Source organism: Anas acuta, chromosome 21 (genome assembly GCF_963932015.1).
Source record: "Anas acuta chromosome 21, bAnaAcu1.1, whole genome shotgun sequence".
In the NCBI taxonomy this organism is placed as follows: Eukaryota; Metazoa; Chordata; class Aves; order Anseriformes; family Anatidae; genus Anas; species Anas acuta.
Window position 1 is genome coordinate 3,628,076 of NC_088999.1, and position 17,792 is coordinate 3,645,867.

At 43.8% G+C, this 17,792-nt stretch overlaps 1 long non-coding RNA gene across 5 annotated transcripts in view; it reads left to right on the forward strand.

Annotated features, from left to right (window-relative positions):
• The window catches only part of LOC137843033 (uncharacterized), a 75,884-nt gene extending 72,187 nt beyond the window's left edge, over positions 1 to 3,697 (forward strand). For all 5 annotated transcript variants that reach the window (XR_011089322.1, XR_011089323.1, XR_011089324.1 and 2 more), the window contains one exon: positions 191 to 3,697. This is a non-coding gene — a long non-coding RNA (uncharacterized lncRNA). The remainder of the gene's footprint in view (positions 1 to 190) is intronic.
• The last annotated feature ends 14,095 nt before the right edge of the window (positions 3,698 to 17,792 follow it).

The window sequence follows — 17,792 nt, forward strand, 5'->3', positions numbered from 1 at the left end:
CAGAATGTAGTGTCAGGCATCTGGGGAGATGTCTAATTAATTATTATAATTGACATCCACACCAGATGTCTGATATATGACAGTCTCTTTGTTGATAAAAGGTTTTGGTAATTCTGTTTGAACAGCACTTTCAGAACAATATGTTTTCCATTTAGGTCACAAGGAAAAAAATATGATTTATTTTTTTCAGGAAATTGAATTCTGTCGGATAGCAGCATTCTTTCGTCTTGCCTTCCAACCTCTAACCAGCCCTGAAAATGCATGGGATGAAGGATGCGATGGAAAAACATTCATCACCGTGTTGACCACTGATCAAAAGCACTTAGCTGGGAAGTGCAGGATCTGCCATCATCTTTTATTTTCTATAGTCACAAAGCAGAGTAGCTGATCTGACATCTGTAAAAAAATAATAATAATAAAAAAGTGAAAACCTCAATCAAAGAGCAATTCTCAAATGGAAAGCCGATATGTTAGGCTATCAAAGAGGGTCAACAGCTTTTTAGTTCTTTCGAGTCATTATAATACTTCTAGAGCTCCTTGTATTGAAAAGGGACAAAGTACACAGTAACCTGAACCTTTTGGCCCCAAATTCAAACTAAGTCTCATCCCAGAAACTTTTAGTAGTATGAAATAGCTTGTCTGGCTTTCTGCCTTAGTAATTCACATTCTTCTGCATATTTGTGTTTTTCTTTTTGGCTTGGGACTGCTGAGAGAAGTTCTTCTTATGGCATGTTCGCTCTGGATAAAAGTACAAATCATTTGGAAAATCCAGTTTTATGAGCTTTCCAGAGTATTTGATGGATCACAGAGGTTTCATTTCATCCAGTCTGTTATACCAGCAGGGCTCAGATGATGTTCAGTTCATTCTCTTGCTTCATGAACTCGTAGGACTATCTTCAGCCATCTGCAGAAGCTGTCTTAGCTCTGACTGGAGGTAACTCTACAGAGGGCAGAGAGGGCACCTGCTTCTTTCCATCACTTTAAACTGCTTCTTTTTCTTCAGCTTTACAGTAAGTCTATGTGACTTCTGAAAAAAAAAAATACAGAAATGTTCTGCCCATGCTTATAGCAGATGAGAGTCAGCTCTGAAATAGAGCGTACCAATTGTCAGGACCACATTGACCTGCACTCAGGCCAATAAGCACTACTCAGTTTTTAACCCATATTAATGAAAGTGGCAATCTGGATGCCTACTTCAGTGTAACACCTCTTTAAAGTAAAATAAAGCTGTTTGCAACCACACTGGTTATTCTGTGCCCAGTTCTGGGCACACCGTGAAATTTTCCAAACCATCTGGTGGGCTTCATCTAAGCTTGATGTAAGAGTAGGGCATTGTCATATGAGTGCTTGCAATATATTTTGAGCCATTTAAGAAGCTACCTGCTCGCAGCTCCAAATTGTGGCTGCCTTAGCTGGGACATTGTCTCTGACATCCATTTTGGTGCAAAGTATGACAGATTGACTTAAATTGCCTGTTAAAATTCCCTGTCTAGAAGTAACCAAATATACTGCAGATATTTCAAGGTATTTTGATGCCAAAAGAAGCAGATAGGCACTAGTCAGCATTTCAAAGTCTGGAAGTACTAATTTGCATCCTAGATATCCAATTTCCTTTCCAGATGTGGCTTGCAGATGCAGGGGTATGCAGGCATCTGACCTTACAAAGACACCTAAACACAAAATGATTTTAATGGGAATTCAGGCACTTGGTATGGGGCTTCGTTTTACATTTCTTCAAACATCTGAAATTTAAATGTATTTTCGTAGCTATTTCTGAAGAGACTCTTTACAGTTACTGAAGAGATTTATAGTTATTATGCTGTATAGTTATATATGATATCCCCCATGCTGTGTAGGAGTTAAGTGCTTTGATACCTTTGCATGTATGTCCCTAAAGGTTTACATCTCTTCTGGAAATAGGACATAGGCATCTATGTTACCTAACCTTATGTATGTATTTTCTGAGGGTGCCAAACTTAAAGCAAAGCTTAACATGAGAACAAAGCCCTAACATGAAACTGTAAGAAGAATTATCATCCCCCCCAGCATGAAGATGCTGAATTTCCAGTTGAAACATCAGCTTTATGCTGAGTTACTAGCATTGTCTTTTTGTTTTATGGATAGCCTTACTTGCTTAACAGAATAAAGGAAGATAAAGTACTTGCATGGATATGTATTCACTGCTGTTCTGTTGGTAGTGATTTGAAACCTTTCACTCCTGTGATGTTAATGTCACTTTTAATATTGCAAATTTGCTAAGATGCCAAGCGAACAGCATTTAAATAATATCTTTAGAGGACTGATGTGTTTTTCGGTGAGAATAGTTGTGGCTTTTTTACTAGCATCCTTGCAAAGTATGTAGTCTGCACCCTCCTGCTTTAATTCCTGATATAAATGTAAATGGTAATTTTAACATTTTAGATACTAACTTGATTTCATCTGATTTTGGCAAGACACGTGCCATGTATTTTACAATTTAAAAATCAGGTTTGAAAATGTCAGCTTTCATGAGCAGGCGGGCTGTGTCATTTACAGCACACCGAAGGCACGTGGCAGATAAGGCAAAGTGGGGCTAAGGAGGCTTTTAGAGATGATTTGCATAAGAGAAGGCTGCTGGGAGGGAATGGCTAAACTATTGGGAAAATGGTTGCCTCAGTATGGATGTCTAGATGAAATGCTGTTGGATGGCTTCTGACACTACAACTGAATTGCACCTTGGCTACTAGCTGTGAGGGACATTTCATAGCTGGATGCAGCAGCTAGCATTAAAGCCTGCAGGCCCTTCTCCTGTCTCCAGCAGTTCTTCACCCTCTCGGTGAAAAACCTTTCTCCAACACCCAGCCTGACCATCCCAGATCCATGCCGTTCCCTCGGGTCCTGTCACTGTCCCCAGGGAGCAGAGCTCAGCACCTGCCCCTCCGCTCCCCTCGTGAGGGAGCTGCAGGCCGCCATGAGGCCTCCCCTCAGCCTGCCCTGCTCAGGGCTGAACAAACCAAGGGGCCTCAGCTGCTCCTCACACATTTTGCTCTCCAGACCCCCCACCATCTTTATTGCCGTCCTTTGGACTCTCTCTACCACCTTTATGTCCTTATGTAAGGGTGCCCAAACCTCCACACAGCTCTCAAGTTGAGGCCACACCAGCACAGAGTGGGACAATGCCTTCCCTCAAGCAGCCAGCAGTGCCATGCCTGAGGCACCCCAGGGTATGGCTGGCCCTTTTGGCTGCCAGGGCACACTGCCAACCCATATTCAACTTGCCATCAACCACAACCCCAGCTCCCTTTCTGTGGGGCTGCTCTCCAGCCTCTCATTCCCCAGTCTGTCTGTACAGCCAGGTTTGCCCTCTCCCAGGTGCTGAGTCCAGCACTTGCTCTTGTTAAAATTCATGTGGTTGGTGACATCCAAGCCCTCTTATTTGCCTAGAGCTCTCTGGAAGGCTTCTCCACCCTTGAGAGAGTCAACAGCTCCTCCCAATTTAGTGTCATCCGCAAACTTAGTATATGTTTGAGTCCTGCATTCAGGTCACTTATGAAAACATGAAAGAAAACTGGTCTTAAAATGGAGCCCTGGGGAACCCCACAAGTGACTGCCACCAGTCTGAAGTAACCCCATTCACTATAACCCTTTGACCCGACCTGTCAGCCAATTGTTCATCCATCACATTATGTATTTATTTATGGATGGGGAGGACAGTGTCATGGTGAGAGTTTAAAGAGCTCTAACAGCTCTGGTTTATTTGTTTGTGTTTCAAAGGATCAGGAAGCATGGGTGGCACCAGGGTACCCATCACCTCCTCCTCACATCCTGCTGATGCTGAACAGGTCGCTCAGTGAGTAATTAACACCAAGAAAAGGACAAGGAAAGTTTCCAAGGGATGCAAAAAGGCACAGAGAGCTCATTTCTGAGTACAAGTGCAAAGTCTCCCTGTCAGACAGCCACTCCTGTGGACTTTTGGTGTACAGGCTTCTAATTAAGAAACTAGAGGCCTGAAATCACTTGCTTTTATCCTGCAGTTTTTCTCTTGTAAGGATCTCCTGGGGTTCGGTTAGTCAGCACATTGAGGGGATTAGAGAGCCCTGGGAGATACCTTCAGAAATACTAGGGAGCTAATTAAAGCAGGCAAGGGGAGTTGGCCGGAGAAACAGTTTCACAAATACACAGACATTTAAAGGCACCGGCAGAAAATGCAAGACAAGGAGAAAGATGGAGCTTTAAAGAGAGGCAAACGGAAGAGACAGAGACAGAGAGACCACCTGCAAGCAGCAAGAATTATTAGCAACTTTTTTCTTCACCAGCAGCCACGTTTTCCCTCTAGATTTTGCCCACAGGGACAGCACTGTGGCCATTATGGAAATATTTCCTAAAACAACAGGAATCTGTTGCTCACTTCCAGTCATTAGCAGCTCTATTTCTCACATTCAGCTTCTGTGTGAGCATGCAAGGCAGTGGAAGCTGGTAACACTGCCTTTCCCTTTGGCTGCTGAATGCTTCTCATTAAGAGATCCCGCTTTGCATAACTTGTTAGAGCACCAGAAAATCTGAAACATTTGGGCTCACATTTTGCTTGATATTTGTTTGCACCAGGAAACAAATTGGAGTAAAAGTACAAAGTAACATTGGCTACCTCTGAGAAAGGATTTGGAGGAAAATAAATTGGCTTGCTGCTTTATAGAAATACCTACCATGATTCATTGAAAACTCTTGCTATTTGGATAAGGAACCTGTAATTTGGAGGCAAAGTCTCCTTTGTACTAAAGATTTGGCTTTGCCATCCACGCAGCTTCCACTGAGCTGTAAGCCAAAAAGAAATCCCAGTTTGCATGGCCATTGTACGGGCTATATCTGCTGGAGCCTCTCTGTCCTCTGTAATGATATGGAACAGCCAGGCTTAAATCCAAAGAAAGAAGGGGCTTAGGAGTCCATGGAGGTTTCTAAGACCTTCTCAAGTTGGCAAGAGTCCCATAAGCTGGACAGGAGATCTCCAGACATCCCTTCCCACCACTGCCTCTAACATTTTATTTATCAAATAGCCAAGTCCCACTACTGTCTCTTCTCTCCAGGGGCCAGTCTGCCAAAAAGATAAACGGCCTGGCAGTGCTGCGAGCTGCTGCATTTGCCCACACACCAAAACATGATGGAACAGCTCGAGGCTTTAAAATTCCTGTTTAAAAAAAGGTTATGAGGGGGGAGGAATGAATGCCTGTTGAGAGCTATCTAAAAGCAAATTGTTTGTGCAAACAAACAAACAAAACAAAACAAAACAAAACAAAAAACAGAAGCAACAACAAGGGTGCTATCCTCTTCTTTGTGTGCTGGAACATTGCATAGCCCATAAGTGGGTCCTGAAGTGGTCTCCAGCCCGGTGCCGACAGTGCCTACAGCTGGCACTCAGCCCCAGGGAGCTGTTGGCTTGATGTGCTTGCCAAAAATCCAGCCATGACTCAGAAGTGCTAGGGAGAGTGCACGCCATGCTGAGAGGGTCCTGGGCAGCAGGGATGATGGAGAGCCAGTAGCAGCAGAAGGTCAGTGAAGCAAACCAAATTTGAGAGGAAGGGTTCAGTCTCGAGAGGCTGAGAGAAAACAGCAATCACGGCAGTTAGCAAAATAATAAATAAGCCCTCCATTTTTTGTGAGAGAAATGGTCACAGCTGAGCAAATGCCTAGCAATGGGCTGTCTGGTGTGAATGATGGATAGAGAGAAGAACAAGGCTCGATGAGGTTTCATGAGCAAAGTAAATACATAAAAGCAACCGCTTGGCAGGAGAGCTGCAATGAGTGGGATATTTGGAGGTGGTTCTCTGAATGCATGCCCCTTAGCAGGGAGAGGCTCTCTGCTCAGAGCAAACTCATGCAATTGCACAGATTCGGGGAGGATGAAACCTTCTGGGTCAACTTTTGCAAATGATTTTGGCTAGAAAAAGAGAAATTTATAAGAAAAGAAAAAAAAAAAAAAAAGAAAAAAAAAAAAAGAAAGCTTTTTCATCCTGTTGTTTTCAAACTGGAACATTTTGACTGTTTCAAAACACTGATTTCACTTCAAAATGGACTTAGATGTTTGAAGAGGAAAAATAATCACACAATTCACACTGAAATGAAGAGGTTTTGTTTTGGGCCAGGCAGACATTGACAGCTTTAACCTTCGGGAGGTTTGGAGAGTGGCTGAGGGCTGTAGGAGGTGCTGATTCATAGACAGAAAACATCCATTTGTAATAAGACCCAGAATTAACTATTTTTGCTCCCTGGAATTTTGTCACAAAATATTGTGGGTTTCAAAAGCAAGTGGGCAGATGAATGGGAAATGAATCCATGAAGGGCTATTAAGTACAAAAACATTGATAGGCGACTGCAAGCTTAAAATGTTTGGGAAAATAACAAAACAAAGTGCTCACTGTTATTCTACCCATTCTACCCATCTCTTCACGTCCTCATTAACCACTTTGAAGAAAGAATCATGGGTTACCTATACTTTTGGTCTGACCTGTAACAGCTGCCCTTGTATATTATAAGCTAAAACCAAAAAATGCTCTTGCTTTATTCCTTTATTTCCAAGCCCAAATTACATCATGTACTGAGTCATTTCTGCTGATACTCTAGCTCCTGCCAGGATCAGACCTAGTTCGCACTGACCTCACTTCTAAGCCTCACTGTTGCTTCACGTTTTCATCTCTTATGGCAAAACTTACACAAATAAATTAGTTTTTCTCCCCTGCTTCTTCTCTCTTGCACCACTGCCACCATCATAAATGATGGGCTGTCTCTGGTAGCTGCAAGTATCACCTGGGACAGGGACACAGCTCAGCAGCATTTGGGGAGAAGAACCACTCTACAGGTATTGGTGGAGGAGAGAAGAAATCTTCCTACAGGGAGCTCAGATTTCACAACTGATGAATTTTGATCCGACCAGGGCTGTTTTCCAGCTCCCACCATTAGTTTTTGCCCCAAACTCCCTATCTGTCATCTTCAGCTCCTAAAGGAATGGTGAATTCTTTGGTTCAGCAGCCAAACAAAGCATGCAGAAAAACAAATACATTTCAAAGGAAATTAAATGTATTTTCAAGGGTTATTAGCAAAAATACACAAAAACCTATTTTGCATCAAGATAAGCATGCTGTTTGACCCAAAATGTCATGCTTTGCTGCGTTGGTAGCTTACTTAGCCCTTTTGTTTAAACTCTCCCTTTTCACTTGCAAGACATTTTTTTCTGCAAATACTGCCTTTTTCCTTGGAGCAGTCCACTTAAGGCTTTCTCCCACGAACCCCAGGTGCAGCAGAGCACCACGCTGCTGCCTGCACCCTGCCGGCACCCTGCCTGCACCTTGCCTCCCAGCCTCTTGCTCTGCTGGCTGGGGTATGCAGATAGACAAACTGCCTGTTGAGATGCAGCACGTTATCTAAAATTGTTATCTCCCCGTCTTCCTAGTCCCTAGGACCTCATTTGCTGATGACAATACATTAGTGAAAAGCTGCACTCATCCCTTTTGTTACGATTAAAGAAATGTCAAGCCGTATTGTGTTCTGCAGCAGCGCATATCTGGTGTGGTCAGGTGGAAAAGGGGGTGGCAAACCCAGGGGGGGTTCTTATTCTCCTGCCCTTGTATCAGACTGCAGTGAAACTTTAGAAGGGAGTCTTGGTAAGCTCTTGTGGCCACAACAGAGGACACATGTCCCAGGGAGCTCTGTATTACAGGGATCTGTTGGACTCATGTAGTGTGTACATCTAACGCTGGTGCATGTGGGAGAATTTCCTCTTAAACACAGAGCAAGGTCATTTCTTACCTTTTATGTATACAGAAGGGGTACGCAGCCCCACTTGTGTTTTTCCATATTGTCTTAATTCTGCCCCCTTCCTGTAGCTGCAGGACTTGCCTGAGACTCACCGAGAACTCACCTTTTCTGCAAGCCTGTTTACTCCTGGAGATCCCCAGTGACATGAATAACTCAGCTCTGGTTTGGGGCTTCCCTGCTAGGAGGGTCCCCTGTTCCCCTTGAAGGTATGTCCCAGAGTTGGTCTGGCTTAGGCTGATGGCCATATTGACTCTGCAGTGAACAGGACAACACAAAGTGACTTATGACCTTATTTCTTTTGCCTGTAAATTTCTGTTTCAGGCCCTTACAGGACATAGGGTAGAGAAACTACCATATAGTTTTTAACACAGTTCCTCCCTGTGCTTCACCATCACTGAAGGATTTTGTGGAAGGAATTTGATGAGGCAATTCCAGTCCTCCAAGGAAGCTGTAATTCAAGAACCAAAACTTAGTATTGTTTAGGCATCCGTTATTCTGAGCAAACTTTTGATCACTACCTTCATGACATTGTAATTTCTGCAAAAGCATGGTCAATATATGGCTGTACAACAAAATACCATAGCATTACAAGTAATGGCATTGTAAATAGTCTTCTCAACACCCTAACCTTAATATACAGCCACAGTACGTTCAGTTGTTACAGTACCCATCACAGCAGCATGGTAGCAGGCCAAATTGCTAGCATTTGGTAAGCGTTACCAAGAGACTCACAAGCAGTAGGAAAGTGCAATGTTTTTCCATGCACAGAATGAAACAGATGTCTTCAGCAGTGAAATCCTCCCCGTGCTGAGGACAACACAAGCTGGCACTGAGAGCTGGGCTGGACGGCAATGGCGAGAGCTTAAAATCTTCTGTATCGGGTCAGACTAAAGATCAGCCCAGGTCTCCCAAAGTCAGTAGCAGGGGCCTAAAGAGAGCATCAAAACAGGGTCTGTATGATTCTATGATTCCCCAAAATATTGTCTGTGTGTCTAGTAACTCATCCCACGGGGATTTCACAAGCCAAATGTAAGGTCATTGTTTTTCATAAACCTCGATCATGTTTTTGGTTCCATTAGTTCACCCAGTAGCTCTTTGAACGCGTACTTATCTGCATCCACAGCTTCTTGCTTCTACTTCCCTAGCAGGGCAAAACCAGCCTTTCAACAAGGGGCTTACAGCCCCCAGAGGGGTCAGCTAGGAAGGACATTTAATTCAACAGTGAGGTGAATGAGCCTACAGGTGGATGTATAAGTAATAGGTAGAGAACCTCTCCTTCATGATGGTGGTTGTTACGATGTCCCCAGGGGCCAGCTTTAAAAGGAGACCCTTCAAAGGGTTAGAAGGGCAAAATGCATCAAGGGAGGCTGATAGGACACGGAATAGTCAAATTCTTTTTTTGAGTCACGCAGGGGAACATGGTTTGATAACAATCAGAGCATTTGCAATCTCTCAAAAGGATTAGAAATGTCAGTCAAACTCAGGGCAGGGAGGTGTTAGTGAAAATAAAATTAGAAAAAAAGTAAAATAAAATAGTAGGGAATAAAAGTAGATAGGGACTGCTCTAGAGGAGTTTGCTAAGTGCTTTCATTGACTTCCACTTTGAATCGTGAACTGAGTCCAAAGTCTATATGGTTTTGAGAAGCCATTTCCTTACAGAAAGCACAAATAGCAACTAAAAGATGCTATTCTAAGAAGCACTTGTCACTGTATTCATTCAAAGTTGCAACAGTGAGTTGTGCCAGGAATTTTTTTTTCAGCCCTGTTAATTCTCTGTCAGCTCTATCCTTCTAGGTATCTAGCTCAATCTCAGACTGTGAAACCGTTTAAGAAATTGAAAAGCTTTTGATTCTTAAAAAAGGCAGTAATGCAAGTATGAAAAATATAATTTGGGAGTGGATGTAATAACATTCCTACAGGCATTCAAGCAAAGAAAAATCCTTCTGGTGAAATCTACCCCTTTCTAGAGCAGTTCAGGCTTAAATGGGATATAATTAGGTAGAGCAATTGTGCTGCCTTTGGTCTCAAAAATGGACTTCACCCTTAATAGGACAAAAGATCAGTCAAAACTACATTTTGAAGGAAAATTCATGTTTTCAACAGAACTGGGTTTTTAATGACCAACCACCTCTAGCAGAAAATGTTACTATTTCAACAGAAATCCCAGCTATTTTTTGCCAGGAGCACAAATATTATTACTCATAAGAGTGAGCGTTGGCTTGTGTGGCCTGCAGAGCTGGTGCTTGGGAACCCACCCACCCAGGGCTCCTCTGGTGCTCCTCTGAACCCCAAAGGATGGTGACATGTCTTGGACCACCACGACCACCAGCATGGAAAGGAGAACAGCCACCTGCAGCAGCACCTACAACACCCAGTGCAAATGAATTGTTTTCCCTATGGAATACTCACATGTACAAACATTCAGATATTTGAACACAACATCACATTTCTCTCAAAAGCTAAAAAATAAAGGGGGGCATTTTGGAGTAGGCATAAGGAGAACTTTGAGGAAAGAATCACAACATAAAACGTGTTAACAGTGCAAATACAGATATTGTATGCATTAAAAGATATAAAGTATTTTATATTATACATGAAATAATATCCATGTATCATATAAATATCAATATTGTGCATACCATAATTTGCATCTATTTAAATAAATAACCGTATATACAGTAATATAAATGAATGTATTTTGGTATGCAGTAGGCAGCCCAGATTTCTCAGACACCCAGAGCAGGGATGACGACAGGATCTGGCCAGGTCAGGTGAGCCCTGTGCCGGGTTTGTTCTCAGTCCCTGCAGCCCCTTAGAAGGCAGACACACTGCCACGTGTGCACACACACACGCACACACTGTGATCTCTGCTGGGGATTTGGCTTTGATTTTTACCTGTTTGCTTTAATATAAAGTAAAAGGTCATCTTAGAGTAACATTCCACATTATTCACTGTTTATTCTCAGTTGGAGATGCAGCATCTCTCTTATCTGACATTTCCACAACAAATTAAGTTCCTCAGACACCTTTTAAGGACGCAAAATGATTAATATCTAACACAACTCTGAGATATAATAAACTCTGCCTATCACTCCTGCATCTCCACTTGTGTGGTTTTAATGCATTTCTCCTCAGGGCAGCTCTGTGGTAGGGCAGCCCCTCTTACCCTTATTTTACATGTCAGGAGGGGATGCACGGACTTCGGAACTTATGAGGCTTACCTCCTTTAAACAGCCCTCACCTTTAGGAACATCCTGCTCTCCAGCACCTGGTTACAGATAGGACTAGAGCAACAGTGTGCATTAAATACCTCTTCATTTCCTCCCACCATGTTCCCTACATCCTGTAGTTCTGTCAAATTTCTCTGAACAGGGCCAGAAGGCTGAAAACACAAGGAGACACCCAAAAAAGGGGTGATCCCACATGACTCAACTTCCTTAGGAAACCAGCCTGAAAACAGCAAGAAGCATTTCCAGGCTCGAAGCACAGAGAAGAAAAGATCAACAGCAGCACAAGCAAACAGCCCAAGAGGCAGCAGCCCCCCACGCGTTGTAGCTCGGAGCTGGAAGAAATTGCCAATCAGTTTTAGAAAATGTGCAGAAACTCAGCAGCTTTGAACGCACTTCAGAAATGCTGAAATTAATCTTGTTGAAACAATAGATGAAGCGGCAAAGGGAGCAGCTCTCCCCCCCTGCATCCAGGATGAGGTGTGGCAGGACGTGCTGCTGAGGATGCATCTGCCCTTTCTTTGGGCTCGTATCCAGCCTGGATCCAGGTACTGGAATGAGGAGTCAAGAGTAGGGCAGTCGTGTGATGGAGGTTGAATTGTGCTGCTCAGTGAGGAATAGCTGCTTTTCTCCAACACGCATACAAGCACAAGGAGCTTGGGAGTGAGCTAACACAGCACAGCCCACAGCACTGGCAGGTAATGTAGTTAGCCAGAAAAAACATTTCCACACTGTAATTTTGGGGCCAAAATCCAGTTCTGTAAAATTCCAAGCACTCTGTGGGGAAGACTTCAGTGTTAACACAATTTTCTGTGCACAAAAATCAGGAAGTTCAGCATTGTGTTTCTCACCTCATTTCAGGGAGTTTTTGACATTAGTGGTTCATTGCTGCATCTCCACAGCATCTTGATGCCAGATACATCACCCATGGCATCGTGGCTCATTAGTGTTGGCTTGGTGGTGGCTTCTAGACCAGAAACATTTTGCTTCCAGGTTGGAGGACACACAGACACATCTCCTCTCCTCTCCTCTCCTCTCCTCTCCTCTCCTCTCCTCTCCTCTCCTCTCCTCTCCTCTCCTCTCCTCTCCTCTCCTCTCCTCTCCTCTCCTCTCCTCTCCTCTCCTCTCCTCTCCTCTCCTCTCCTCTCCTCTCCTCTCCTCTCCTTTTTTTTGAGGGAATTGGAGGTTTTCTAGTAAACAAATGAGGGTCTGCCTAGTTAGGAGAGATTTCGAAAAGCTCATCAAGACTAATTCTTAAAATGGATAAACGAAAACATATTAAACAACCTATGTAGACACACTCATTTGGAATTAAAGGGTCTGTAATTAAGTTTTACTTAATTCACTTTTGAAGTGACTTGAGCCAAATTGAATTAAGGCCACTTTAATTTTAAATGAAAGTATCCAGACCTGGATTTAATGTAATTTAACTAATCCACTTGCAATTCACACCACTAGTTAATTTTGGATTAATTTCCCCTTGTAAGCAAGCCCTTAAACAGACCACAAGAAAGCAGCTTTATTTTTTTTCCCTCTTCCATCTAGAGAGGGAGCCACAGAACTTCTTTTTCAAAAAAAAGAAAAAAAAAAAAAAAAAAAAAAAAGCACCTCTGCTCTGTGAAGTTTAACCCCTTTTCACTCTTTTTCACCATGCTTGGGGTGAGCTTCATGAAGGGTGTGGAAGAAGCCTCCAGTGACCCTCAGCTGAAAGGAGACAGGGATGTTCCTCTGATGTTGCTCCTCAGCAGCCATCAGTGATGTCCCCTCATGCAGGACTTCTTCATGCAGGACAGCCCACCTTCAGGAGAAGGTTTCATATGGGGGAAATAAAATTTGGCAAATGGCTCTGGGAAGGCAGCACTGAGGTTTGATGGCCTGGCTTGAATGGAGGTCAGGATCCAGGCAGAGTTTTTGGTCAACTGAAGAAAGGCAGATCCTTGGGTTTTGGCAAGGCTTGGGAGAGGTGCTGCATGCTACATGGTGGGACTGGAAAGAGTCCAGCCAACAAGCTCTGTTAATTAATGCCATTTACAAAGCTGCATAGGTCACTTTTAGGAGCCTTGAGCTGTGGCAGCAGCATGAGGCGATGATGTTGCCACGGGGCAATTAAAATGAGGGATCTCTTTGAAGCTTCTGACAACGACAAGCCATTAATAGAGCAACCAGCACATGAACAAGCAAGTGTGGGGCTGGAACGGATGTCAAGAATTAGAGGAGAAAAAACATTTGCAATAGAGAGAGAGGGTCAGCACAGCTAATGCAGATGGCAGATACCCAAGTCTTGCTGCCTCTGATTTGAAGTGCAGAGTTTCAAATGCAGCTCAGTTCATCCCAAGGCACTTAAGAGTGTAGGTAACCCTACAGTAGGGCACAGAAACCCCTGACAGCTTGGGTTTCATGCAGAGAAGTGCTGTGCTCCCATCAATAATAACAGCAGCGATAATTTTCATTACTGCAGCGTGCAGTGGGCATTGTCTGTTCACGCAGACTTTGATAAAAGGAAGATGTTCTCAAATCAAGAGAAAACAGCAGGCTTCCAAAAGGATTTAGGGAGTCAGAGAGCTCGTCCTCCTCTTAATCCCCAAGGGACTGATAGATCCATGCATCCCTTGCGTCATCTCCCCATAAACCCACCTCATGTAACACCTTGCACCTACCTAAAGCGCTAGTGAGATCCTCTGGCATCTGTGCATCATGGTGGTGTGGGGAGGAATGAATATTTCATGCAGGCATTGCATTTTCTAGAGTAAGGAGTAAGGTTCAGGAGATTTTACCAGGAATAGAGCCGGCAACTAAGCTCATATGTTTTTCATCAAAACCAGAGCTTTTATAGGTTTGAATTCAGAAGCTGCTTTTCTTCTCAGCCACAAGCCAGAGCAGTTTAACAGAAATCCTGCCTGGGAGGTGCAGCTTGGCTCCAGGGTGCCTCCGCCCTTCCCTACAGTACCTTTGATTTCCTAAATCAAACTACACTTCCCAGAAGGCCCCTTCCCCAGCAGCGCCTCTAGGCAGGCCCATGGCTAGGGCTAGTTAGAGTTTAGTTTTTCAGGTACTTGACTTTTTCCAGCAAGACAAGGGAAAAGACACATTCTCTAAAAATTTCATTTAATCAAAAGAAAATCGATCCTTCTGGGAAAAGAAAAAAACAAAAAAACTCAGTTGAGATGGAATATTTTCAACCAGCCTAATGATAACTATCCCACAGCTCCCTAAATCTGGCTCCCTGCCTTTCACATAAGCAATGACTGGGTAGGAACTCCTGCTGTCAGCATTTTACTTCATTTGTGACCCACCACCTCTTTTCAAATAAATTCCCATTGAATTATCTGAAGTGAACAGAGAGCAAGGGGGGAAAGGAATTCAGGCTTGGAGGATAATACAGAAGTTATTTCAGCTGGAAGATCGAGTGCATTGCATCCATTTAAAAATCATTTAAAATGGTGAAAGAGGTGTTTTGAACTCAGTGGGAAGCTGATGACTGATTTGAATTCGCATTTGCACACCCTTTTACTATGAAAGACTCTCTGGAAAATAAAAGCCCCCAGCAAGATCTCCCAGGATGCAGTGGAGGTTAGGAATCAAAGCAAACTGGAGGTGCAACACAGCTCTTGCACCTACACTCCAGAGCCAGCAGAGGTGCAGCTGTCCTGCTGTCTGCCCTGCAGGATGCATGTCTTGCACCCAGCCCACTGCTGCTGGAGACATCACCGCAGCAACCTGCACAGCCCCAGGGTGATGCCCAGAGGGAATGTGGTGGGATGCACAGCAGAGCAGGCTTTGATGCATTTACCACCTTGGTTCAGCATCCCAGAGCAGCAAGGAAGGCATTGTGCAATTTATGCCAGAGAAGGTCCTGCTCTCCTCTTGGCCATTCACTGCTGGCATCAGCCCTTATTTCTGTCTTAGTTTTCCCATCTGTGAAACCACCACGGTGATATAGACCCACTTTTTTGTGATTAGTTTGAGCTCTCTGGATACAAATTGCTAATAATGGCAAATAGTCATGAAAGTAGTTTGAAGAGACATAGATAATTCAGTTTGTTTTGTACTGTAGCTTACTCATACTGCTTATATATACATCTATATATGTTTCTGTTTCTTCTTAAGATTCATTTCATTTTTAAGTGCATGGGAGAAGAGCCCAGAGTTCAGCTATACATCACTTGTTATTGATGGTTTTTAAAAGTAAATAAGTGTATGCTATTATGATTTCATCTTCTGTGCAAGAAAGCAGTGTTCTGCGTGCGCATTACTCTGGGAGACCTGTCGTGTTTATATCCCTTATGCGATACGTCTTTGTTTTCTGAGGCACAGAGTGTCTTCTCCATTTCACAGCACACTAAGGATTAACACCCAAACTGCAAAATGCATTGTACTTCCACTGTTAATCTGTCAAAAAAAAAAAAAAAAAAAAAAGGAAAAAGAACAACAAAAAAGTTTCACTCCCTTTCACTGCCTTTCCACATCAGTGACTTTTTTTAGCATTTTGGAAGGCATTTGAATATTTCAGTTGGGCACAAAACAGGTGACAACATGGGCCAGGAAATGGGTGATGTCCTCGTAGGCCTCCAAGCTGTAGCAGGGGTGATGCAAACTGTCTATAACCCGCTTTTCATGCTGTACAATGAAAGACAAATTCCTGGTAGCAGAAAACAGCCTTTGACTGTCAAAGCCAAACCTGAAGTCTCTGTTCTTCCCGTAGAAGCTTAAATAAATGAGTTTGTGCTGCAGTTCCCATGTGCAAGATGGGTATTATGGACCCCTCCAGCCTCACCAGGGTTTTCTGTGGGGCTTGGATGTTAGGAAAAAATGGGGTATGTAAACAGATAATACAAGGAGAAAATGCAAGCTCCAGCTGTTTTTTTGTTTTTTGAAAGAAAAGAATGCCTCCAGCTTAGGAACGAGCAAAAAGTTCATAGTATTTTCTATGAGCCTGGATTCCCACACTGGGGTTTGGAGTGAATTTTACATAAAGTTTGTCTGGAAATATTCCAGCCTGCAGCGGAAAATGAAACTCTGCAAAGGTACCGACCCTCAGCGACTCAAATCCAAAGCTGGGCTGAGGTTTGCAAAGCTGCAGAGGGAAGCTGGACAGCAGAGTTCACATTAATTTTAATAAGAATCGGGCATTCAGATCCTGCAAATGATAGCAGGGGCTATCAACCTTGAAACCTGTACAAGCCCCAGCCAAGCAGTGCCACATTTCTGCAGAACTCCAACAGCTCTAAATACCTGTCAGAGCCAGCAGAGACCGAGCGCGGTGCACAGCCGGCCACACACGCACCTGCTCCCACAGCATCGCTGCAGCCATACAGGCAATATGGGAGTATTTCTTAGCCTGCACATTTAGAGGTGCTTTTCTGCCTACCAGGAAGTGTGGATTATCTACAAAGTGTGTTCATATGGCTAAGTAAGGGCTATTAACATGCAAATTCTACTTCAGCAAGTTTTTATGCTGATTGCTAGACCTCTTTTTTGCGCAGATCCTAGCAGCATATAGCTTTATGTGTAAGAATTTCTTAATGAGCAAGCTTCAGCACAGTATTTGTGGCAATGCTGAGAGGTGCTGTATTTATCAGTGGCTAAAACTCAGGTTTAGAGGCTCAGCCCATTCCTGAATTCAGGCTTTTAACTCAGACTTGTGCAAGCAGTTAAAACACTGGCTAAACTTCTGTAAAAAAATCTCATGTTGCCACAGTCTCTCAATGTGAGATTCCCTACTGAAATACCACAAAAAATGTGGGTTTTTTTTGGCTGTTTTGGTTGCCCTCCATGAAGAACCGGGTATACATCACCAACTGAAATCTGTAGTAAGGCCGCAGCCATGGGTTCAGCAGAGCTCCATAGCCACATCCTTCAGTACCCAGGTTCAACACCAGTAATGAGGGTGATGGCTATTAGCTTGTCACTTGCGGATAAAAAGGCACAAGGAAGATGGTAGCGAGTATGCCGGTGAGTAAAATCACTGAAGGTTTTCAAACTCATCATTGCTCAGTACCCAAGAGGCACTTGAACATTTAATGAAGTTCCTGGTCATTTCTTAAATCCACATCAGTCCAGGCTTCCTTAGGATTAACTCTCCACTTTTCTCTGATGATTTATATGAATATTAGTAAGAGAAAAAGCAGTGAGACACCCTCCTGGACAGTGAGGCAGAAGACACATGAGGATGAGCTGAAAGGTGAGGTCTGCCCTCAGCCCTGAGGCCTGTGAGGCTGGCCAGGAGGTGCTCCCCTCCTCAGCAGGCCTTGATGCTCCAGGTTGTGGGGCGATCAGGGCTTTACTACCAGTCTTGCCCTGTGTATCTCCTGTAATTAGGACATACCCCTTGGGTATTTTATCCTCATCATTTAACTGAGTAATCTGTGTGAGGCTCGTATCCCAGTCAAGGTCTCCAAGTGATGTTTTCATTCAGGTGGGAACCCCCCGAGTCCCCAAGGCCTGCTGGAGCTCTCTGGAGTATTGCAACTGAGCGCTGCAGGCCAGGTCCCACCTGGTTTCTCACCACACTTTGCCGTGTGGGTCACAGCCTGGGTTCCCCTCACTGACAGCAGGCCTGAGCATCTCCCAGGCTTCCAGTGGGAGCAAGGAGAAGGCACCAAGAGCTGGAGGGGCTCAGTCCACAAAGTAATCCATTCCTGGTTGGAGTGATACACCCAGTGTCAGACTGGGAGCTGCAGCCAAGGAAACAACTGAACTGTGTTTTGCAAATCCCAGGCGAACACCATAACAAACAGAGCATATTCCCTTCTTGCTGGCACTTGCTCGGGACAGGTTATG